Genomic DNA, 10,741 nt, shown 5'->3' on the forward strand with positions numbered 1-10,741 from the left:
GAGAGAGAAAATAGGACTTCTTTTTTTTTTCCATTCTAAGTCTTTTGACACTATTTGACTTTTAAAACTACTCACAACTATTATTAGGTGTGGTAGGCAGAATAATGGCCTCAAAATATGTTCTTCCCTAATTTCTGGACACTGAGATATCCTTCTGTGAATATATTAGTTTGCATGGCAACAGGGACTTTACAGCTTTAATTGAAGTTACTAATCAATTGACTTTAAAATAGGGAGTTTATCCTGGATTATCCAGATGGGAGCAATAGAACCACATGAACCTTTGAAAACAGAGGGCAAGGGCAGAAAAGAAAAATAGAAGACAATCAAACAGATGTGCTCTGCTAGTATGGAAGAAAGCAAACATCCATGTTGTGACCTGCCACTGCAGAGGGCCAGCCTTCATTTTAGCAGCTAAGAGTGATCTTTAGGTGACAGAAAAGAGACAGGGACCTTAGTCCTACAGCTTCAAAGAACTGCAATCTGCCAACGATCTGAATGAGCCTGGAAGTAGATTCTTCCCAAGGGCCTCCAGACAAGAGCCTGGCTTGGCAGACACCTTGATTTGGTCTTCTGAGATCCTAAGCAGAGGAGTCATTTAAGCACACCGAGACTTTTGATCTACAGAACTCTGCTGTAGCAAATGGGCACTATATTTAGCCACTAAATTTGCTATAGTTTTTTATGTCAGGAAAGAAAACTAAGATGTTGGATAAATAAATAATAAATTCATTAAAGAAGAAACATGTAAACAAGACAAAATAACCATACCTTCGTAGTCCTCTTATTGTATAACCCATTATATTATGATTAGTTCTATTCATATATGCTTCCTATTCTAGATTATGAATTCTTTGAAGGGTGGGGCTCTGGTGCCTTTTCTATCTTTCTTTTCCTAATGCTAAGCAAACAGATTATAATTAAAAATTACTAATTCATATTTGTTGAGAGAATTTATTTTAATGTAAAAAAGAGTCAGTATTAAATGACTCCTGAGCAATTGAATAACTCTAAGGGATTAAAAAATATAAGGGGATTATAGTTTTATTGCATAAACTTTTTTAAAAGTATTAAGTTATCCAGTTTGGAATACATTTTCCATCTATAAAATAATAAATTATATATATCTCTACCTACTATCAATCTATCCATCTATGTAAATAGATATTAGATATGTATAATATTTCTAAATAATCCAATAGCCTCTAATATTTTATCATGTAAGAAAAAGATTTCTACAAGGTAAACACTTTTTTTTTTATTTGCTTCAGGAAGATTTGGGATAAGATCATAATTTTTTGTATAGAGTAAAGGAAAAAATCAATATGCCTTTTCTTTCAACATGCTCATCCATTTGGGGAAAAATATTACACACCTTTTTAGGTTTTAAGGCTTTGACAATGCATGAAGATAATAATTTTTTTATTTAAGTCTAGACATTATAATCATGAAGGAATTCACATAAACCTCTCTGAACAAAAACACTTATGTGCTTCTCCTTATTTTTTATTAGAAAACATTATATCATAAACTAATTTAATCTCTTAATAGTATATTGATAATGATGGCAAAGATAATAGTAGCAATGATAACTGATTCTTATGGAATGCTTACTATGTGTTAGATACTGTTTTAAACAATTTGTACATATAAACTCATTTAATCTTCACAAAATTCTCTGAGTTAGGCATTACTAAACCCCAAAATAAGCAAACCATGGTTGCCAGGTCAAATCTCCATTTTGTGCAGAGGTATATGCTAAAAGCATTTAGAAGGAATAAATTTGAAGTAAAAAAAAAAAGGAACAATACTTCTAAGACACATTGAGAAGTTCAAAGGACCAAATGACCAATGCCATACAGGGATTTTTAGCAAGGAGCACTAACATTATTTAATATATTTCCAATGTTTTTATGGTGCTAAACATGGTCATTTCTCACCACTTTTCCCAGGCTATTGCTATATGACATTAACTGCTGTAATGCTAATTTTATTTATTTATTTATTTATTTAAAATTTTTTTCAACGTTTATTTATTTTTGGGACAGAGAGAGACAGAGCATGAACGGGAGAGGGGCAGAGAGAGAGGGAGACACAGAATCGGAAACAGGCTCCAGGCTCTGAGCCATCAGCCCAGAGCCCGACGCGGGGCTCGAACTCACGGACCGCGAGATCGTGACCTGGCTGAAGTCGGACGCTCAACCGACTGCGCCACCCAGGCGCCCCAAGTAATGCTAATTTTATAAGGCAGTGAAATAAGTTAGTCAGAGAATGATAAATACTGTATGATTTCACTCATTTGTGGAATTTCAGAAACAAAACAGATGAACATAGTGAAAGGGAAGGAAAAATAAACTAAGGTAAAAACAGAGAGGGAGGCAAACCATGAGAAACTCTTTTAACTATAGAGAACAAATTGAGGGTTAATGGAGGAAGATGGGTGGGTGTGGGCTAAAATAGCGATGGGAATTAAGGAGGGCACTTGTGATAAACACTGGGTGTTATATGTACGTGATGAATCACTAAATTCTACTCCTGAAACCAATAGTACACTTTATGTTAACTAACTTGAATTTAAATAAAATCGTGGGGGGGGGGGATAGCAGCAACTTTAGTTACTTTGAAAATATGGTCACTTAACAATGATAACATTCCCTTGGGGCTGGTCCAATGCATAAGAAAATTTCATTTTTGGACTTTTCTTAAGTTAGATTCATTGACACTTAAATAAATTAGCCAATGTTTATATCTTTTAAGATGATGCTAATGTCAATGACAGAGCTCATGCAGAAGAACTGAGACAACAAATTCTAATGTGGAATAATAAGAACTACTAATTATTGAGTGTCTGAGTGCTACTCTGCAACACACAGTGTGTTAGGTATCTTACATATAGTAACATTTCATTCTCTTAGTCACCTGTTCTACCTGTTTTATAGATGGGGAAATTGTGGTTTGGAGAAGTTCACTAACTGGCTCAAGTTTATATATTTTCTAAATGACTAAACTGGGATTCAAAGACTCTAAAATATATCGAACTTACCTCTCTGATAAAAAAAAGACAATTCACATTTGTTTTCTAAATATTCTTTCTTGAATTTAGCTAAAAGTGTTTTCCTCTGAGGAATATAAGGTTTTTATATGTAAGGAGTGGGTAGATATGGAAGTCCGTATTAGGTGCAGTTTGTAAAAACCTCCAAGGGCATTTGTTTGGCTTTTTGAAAATCTCAATTTTGTCATAGCACTTCCAAAGAGAATCAGATTATTAAGGGACATGTTTTTCTATCTCATAGGAAAGATGTTATATGTACCAAACTAAGATCCTTTCTTGGCCCCACCATTTACTAGTGTGACAATGAGCAATTTTCTTATGCTCTCTATCTCAGGTTTCTCCTATGTTGAATGGGAACATTAACTGTACTGTCTTTATGTGGTATGTAATAAAATTAGGAGATATGTAATATCTATCACAGTACCTAGCACATAGTAGACTGCCAAATATATATTAGCTAGCTATTATTTTGATGTAAAATTTCATTCCACTTAGAGGTACATAAAGTGTCAAAATAAAGTTGAATCTTTAATAGCTTTCTTCACCTCCCTAAGTCTTTCTGTGCTATGGCAGATGGCATTGGTTGCCTACCAAAAAGCTGTGCTTTTCTCCTTTTTTCTTTGAAAACAGTATATACTTTCCATGATAGAGATTTAACATTCCAGACATCCATGTGGCCACCCATGCTTGCACACAGAGCATGAGGATATGACCCACAACAACCAATGGGACCTGAATGTACGCCTTTCTGGGGACCTAAACCTAAGTTTTCTTGCTGTAAAAGGAAATTCTTTTTTCTTTTTTTTTTTTCTTAAAAAAGAGATATACCAGGAGAAAATACCTTCCTTTCTCTTTTTTGGTGTGGCAGGATATGGTGTTTTGGAGTATAGTAGTCATTTTGTGATTATGCAAAGGGAATGCCATAAAGAAGAAAGTTGAGGAGAAAACCGCCAGAAGACTAGCAGAACACAGTCTCCGGAGCCAAACACAGACGAGAGGCCCACGGAAGAGGGTAGGAAGTGGGCGAGGCGGTGCACGCTCCACGGACTGGCAGGAGGGAGCTGGGGCAGAGGGGCGGCTCGCCAGCCAAGCAGAGCCCCTGAGTCCGGCTTGCAAAAGCGGAGGGGCCAGATGGAGTGTGTTCCCATGGCAAGCGGGACTTGACATCCGGAAGGTTATAAGCTAACAGCTCTGCTCGGAGAACAGGAGGGCTGGAGGACAACGGGAGGGAGAGTTGTTGAGCCCCAGACGACAGAGCTCACCTTGGTGGGAAACAAAGGCGCTCGCCAGTGCCAACTCCCTCGCCCATCCCCAAATTCCCAAAGGGAACCAGTTCCTGCCAGGGAACTTGCTTGCACTGAACAAACACCCAACGCTGTGCTTCTACAGATCCATCCCTCCAGCGGGTCTGACTCCCTCCTGGTGCCGCAGGGCCCCTCCCGAAGTGGATCTCCGAAGGAAAAGCGAGCTGAGCCTGCCCCTCCCGCCCCTGAGCACCTTGCCGATCCACCCCAGCTAATACACCAGATCCCCAGCACCACAAGCCTGGCAGTGTGCAAATAGCCCAGACAGGCCACGCCACCCCACAGTGAATCCTGCCCCTAGGAGAGAGGAAGAGAAGGCACACACCAGTCTGACTGTGGCCCCAGTGGTGGGCTGGGGGCAGACATAAGGACTGACTGTGGCCCCGCCCACCAATGCAAGTTATTCAAGACAGCGCAGGGGAAGTGCCCCGCAGTCCCCCACCACTCCAGGGACTATCCAAAATGAAGAATTCCCCTCAGAAAAACGTCCAGGAAATAATAACAGCTAATGAACTGATCAAAAATGATTTAAACAATATAACATAAAGTGAATTTAGAATAATAGTCATAAAATTAATTGCTGGGCTTGAAAACAGTATAAAGGACAGCAGAGAATCTCTTGCTACAGAGATCAAGGGACTAAGAAACAGCCAGGATGAGCTAAAAAAATGCTATCAATGAACTGCCAAATAAAATGGAGACAACTACGGCTCGGATTGAAGAGGCAGAGGAGAGAATAGGTGAACTAGAAGATAAAATTATGGAAAAAGAAGAAGCTGAGACAAAGAGATAAAAAAATCCAGGAGTATGAGGGGAAAATTAGAGAACTAAGTGATGCACTAAAGAGAAATAATATATGCATAATTGGTATTCCAGAGGAGGAAGAGAGAGGGAAAGGTGCTGAAGGTGTACTTGAAGAAATAATAGCTGAGAACTTCCCTGATCTGGGGAAGGAAAAAGGCTTTGAAATCCAAGAGGCACAGAGAACTCCCTTCAGACGTAACTTGAATCGATCTTCTGCACGACATATCATAGTGAAACTGGCAAAATACAAGGATAAAGAGAAAATTCTGAAAGCAGCTAGAGATAAGCCTGCTCTAACATATAAAGGGAGACCTATAAGACTCGTGACTGATCTCTCTACTGAAACTTGGCAGGCCAGAAAGGAATGGCAGGAGATCTTCAATGTGATGAACAGAAAAAATATGCAGCCGAGAATCCTTTATCCAGCAAGTCTGTCATTTAGAACAGAAGGAGAAATAAAGGTCTTCCCAAACAAACAAAAACTGAAGGAATTCATCACCACTAAACCAGCCCTACAAGAGATCCTAAGGGGGATCCTGTGAGACAAAGTACCAGAGACATCACTACAAGCATGAAACCTATGGACATCACAATGACTCTATACCCATATGTTTCTATAATAACACAGAATGTAAATGGATTAAATGCACCAACCGAAAGGGTAGGGTATCAGAATGGATAAAAAAACAAGACCCATCTATTTGCTGTCTACAAGAGACTCATTTTAGACCTGAGGACACCTTCAGATTGACAGTGAGGGGATGGAGAACTATTTGTCATGCCGCTGGAAGTCAAAAGAAAGCTGGAGTAGCCATACTTATATCAGACAAACTAGACTTTAAATTAAAGGCTGTAACAAGAGATGAAGAAGGACATTATATAATAACCACAGGGTCTATCCATCAGGAAGAGCTAACAATTATAAATGTCTATGCACCGAACACAGGAGCCCCAGAATATATAAAACAATTACTCACAAACATAAGCAACCTTATTGATAAGAATGTGGTAATTGCAGGGGACTTTAACACTCCACTTACAGAAATGGATAGATCATCTAGACACACGGTCAATAAAGAAACAAGGGCCCTGAATGATACATTGGATCAGATGGACTTGACAGATATATTTAGAACTCTGCATCCCAAAGCAACAGAATATACCTTTTTCTCGAGTGCACATGGAACATTCTCCAAGATAGATCATATACTGGGTCACAAAACAGCCCTTCATAAGTTTACAAGAATTGAAATCATACCATGCATACTTTCAGACCACAATGCTATGAAGCTTGTAATCAACCACAGGAAAAAGCCTGGAAAACCTCCAAACGCATGGAGGTTAAAGAACACCCTACTAAAGAATGAATGGGTCAACCAGGCAATTAGAGAAGAAATTAAAAAATATATGGAAACAAACGAAAATGAAATTACAACAATCCAAATGCTTTGGGATGCAGCGAAGGCAGTCCCAAGAGGAAAATACATTGCAATCCAGGCCTATCTCAAGAAACAAGAAAAATCCCAAATACAAAATCTAATAGCACACCTAAAGGAAATAGAAGCAGAACAGCAAAGACAGCCTAAACCCAGCAGAAGAAGAGAAATAATAAAGATCAGAGCAGAAATAAACGATATAGAATCTAAAAAAACTGTAGAGCAGATCAACAAAACCAAGAGTTGGTTTTTTGAAAAAATAAACAAAATTGACAAACCTCTAGTCAGGCTTCTCAAAAAGAAAAGGGAGATGACCCAAATAGATAAAATCATGAATGAAAATGGAATTATTACAACCAACCCCTCAGTGATACAAGCAATTATCAGGGAATATTATGAAAAATTATATGCCAACACAGTGGACAACCTGGAAGAAATGGACAAATTCCTAAACACCCAAATGCTTCCAAAACTCAATCAGGAGGAAATAGAAAGCTTGAACAGACCCATAACCAGTGATGAAATTGAATCAGTCATCAAAAATCTCCCAACAAATAAGAGTCCAGGACCAGATGGCTTCCCAGGGGAGTTCTACCAGACATTTAAAGCAGAGATAATACCTATCCTTCTCAAGCTATTTCAAAAAATAGAAGGGGAAGGAAAACTTCCAGACTCATTCTATGAAGCCAGTATTACTTTGATTCCTAAACCAGACAGAGACCCAGTAAAAAAAGAGAACTACAGGCCAATATCCCTGATGAATGTGGATGCAAAAATTCTCAATAAGATACTAGCAAATCGAATTCAACAGCATATAAAAAGAATTATTCACCATGATCAAGTGGGATTCATTCCTGGGATGCAGGGCTGGTTCAACATTCGCAAATCAATCATCGTGATACATCACATTAATAAAAGAAAAGATAAGAACCATATGATCCTGTCAATCAATGCAGAAAAGGGCTTTGACAAAATTCAGCAACCTTTCTTAATAAAAACCCTTGAGAAAGTCGGGATAGAAGGAACATACTTAAAGATCATAAAAGCCATTTATGAAAAGCCCACAGCTAACATCATCCTCAATGGGGAAAAACTGGGAGCTTTTTCCCTGAGATCAGGAACACGACAGCGATGTCCACTCTCACCGCTGTTGTTTAACATAGTGTTGGAAGTTCTAGCATCAGCAATCAGACAACAATAGGAAATCAAAGGCATCAAAATTGGCAAAGATGAAGTTAAGCTTTCACTTTTTGCAGATGACATGATATTATACATGGAAAATCCGATAGACTCCACCAGAAGTCTGCTAGAACTGATACATGAATTTAGCAAAGTTGTAGGATACAAAATCAATGTACAGAAATCAGTTGCATTCTTTTTTTTTTTTTTTTAATTTTTTTTTTCAACGTTTATTTATTTTTGGGACAGAGAGAGACAGAGCATGAACGGGGGAGGGGCAGAGAGAGAGGGAGACACAGAATCGGAAACAGGCTCCAGGCTCTGAGCCATCAGCCCAGAGCCTGACGCGGGGCTCGAACTCACGGACCGCGAGATCGTGACCTGGCTGAAGTCGGACGCTTAACCGACTGCGCCACCCAGGCGCCCCAGAAATCAGTTGCATTCTTATACACTAACAATGAAGCAACAGAAAGACAAATAAAGAAACTGATCCCATTCACAATTGCACCAAGAAGCATAAAATACCTAGGAATAAATCTAACCAAAGATGTAAAAGATCTGTATGCTGAAAACTATAAAAAGCTTATGAAGGAAATTGAAGAAGATATAAAGAAATGGAAAGACATTCCCTGCTCATGGATTGGAAGAATAAATATTGCCAAAATGTCAATACTACCCAAAGCTATCTACACATTCAATGCAATCCCAATCAAAATTGCACCAGCATTCTTCTTGAAACTAGAACAAGCAATCCTAAAATTCATATGGAACCACAAAAGGCCCCGAATAGCCAAAGCAATTTTGAAGAAGAAGGCCAAAGCACGAAGCATCACAAGCCCAGACTTTAGCCTCTACTACAAAGCTGTCATCATCAAGACAGCATGGTATTGGCACAAAAACAGACGCATAGACCAATGGAATAGAATACAAACCCAGAACTAGACCCACAAATGTATGGCCAACTCATCTTTGACAAAGCAGGAAAGAACACCCAATGGAAAAAAGACAGTCTCTTTAACAAATGGTGCTGGGAGAACTGGACAGCAACATGTAGAAGGTTGAAACTAGACCACTTTCTCACACCATTCACAAAAATAAACTCAAAATGGATAAAGGACCTGAATTTGAGACAGGAAACCATCAAACCCTAGAGGAGAAAGCAGGAAAAGACCTCTCTGACCTCAGCCGTAGCAATCTCTTACTCGACATATCCCCAAAGGCAAGGGAATTAAAAGCAAAAATGAATTACTGGGACCTTATGAAGATAAAAAGCTTCTGCACAGCAAAGGAAACAACCAACAAAACTAAAAGGCAACCAACGGAATGGGAAAAGATATTTGCAAATGACATATCGGACAAAGGGCTAGTATCCAAAATCTATAAAGAGCTCACCAAACTCCACACCCGAAAAACAAATAATCCAGTGAAGAAATGGGCAAAAGACATGAATAGACACTTCTCTAAAGAAGACATCCGGATGGCCAACAGGCACATGAAAAGATGCTCAACGTCGCTCCTCATCAGGGAAATACAAATCAAAACCACACTCAGATATCACCTCACGCCAGTCAAAGTGGCCAAAATGAACAAATCAGGAGCCTATAGATGCCGGAGAGGATGTGGAGAAACGGGAACTCTCTTGCACTGTTGGTGGGAATGCAAATTGGTGCAGCCGCTCTGGAAAGCAGTGTGGAGGTTCCTCAGAAAATTAAAAATAGACCTAGCTTATGACCCAGCAATAGCACTACTAGGAATTTACCCAAGGGATACAGGAGTACTGATGCATAGGGGCACTTGTACCCCAATGTTGATAGCAGCACTCTCAACAATAGCCAAATTATGGAAAGAACCTAAATGTCCATCAACTGATGAATGGATAAAGAAATTGTGGTTTATATACACAATGGAATACTACGTGGCAACGAGAAAGAAGGAAATATGGCCTTTTGTAGCAACGTGGATGGAACTGGAGAGTGTGATGCTAAGTGAAATAGGCCATACAGAGAAAGACAGATACCATATGTTTTCAGTCTTATGTGGATCCTGAGAAACTTAACAGAAACCCATGGGGGAGGGGAAGGAAAAAAAAAAGAGGTTAGAGTGGAAGAGAGCCAAAGCATAAGAGACTCTTAAAAACTGAGAACAAACTGAGGGTTGATGGGGGATAGGACGGAGGGGAGGATGGGTGATGGGTATTGAGGAGGGCACCTTTTGGGATGAGCACTGGGTGTTGTATGGAAACCAATATGACAATAAACTTCATATATTGAAAAAAAAAAAGAAGAAGAAAGTTGAGGATGGCAGAGCTGAAACAATGTGTAGTAGTTCCCTAGTTATGGGCTGCCATAGTAAAGTACCATAAATTGTGAGGCTTAAAACAACAGAAATTTAGTGCCTCAGAATTTTAGATGCTACAAATCTGTTATCAATGTATGAGCAGAGCCATGCTTCCTGAAACCTGTAGGGAAATCCTCCTTTGCCTGTCTCTAGCTTCTGATTATTTGTTAGTAACTTTTAGCATTTCCTGGCTTATAGATACATCTCTCCAATCCTCTATCGTGACATGGTAGTCTCCCTATGCTTGCTTATATTTTCCCTCTGTGCATGTCAGACTCTATGTCCAAATTTCTCCTTTTTATAAGGACACAAGTAATATTGTATTAAGGTCTACTTTACATTAACTGGATTGCCTCTGTTAAGATCCTATTTCCAAATAAGCTCACATTCTTCGGCACTGGGGAATAGGGCTTCAACATATCTAACTGGGGTGATATAATTCAACTCACAACACAGTGGACAAGGCATGGTCCCTACTGACATCAATGGGACATATAGTTCTAACCCTCATATCACATTTTCTCTTGATTTCTCTGTTATAGAGACATTTTGTTACCATATGGCATAAGCCACTTTTAGATGGGTATTCTGTTACTTTCAGCTGGAATCATCCTAACTGATCCACATAC

The sequence above is a fragment of the Herpailurus yagouaroundi genome, unplaced genomic scaffold (genome assembly GCF_014898765.1).
Source record: "Herpailurus yagouaroundi ecotype Mexico unplaced genomic scaffold, PumYag 180, whole genome shotgun sequence".
NCBI lineage: Eukaryota > Metazoa > Chordata > Mammalia > Carnivora > Felidae > Herpailurus > Herpailurus yagouaroundi.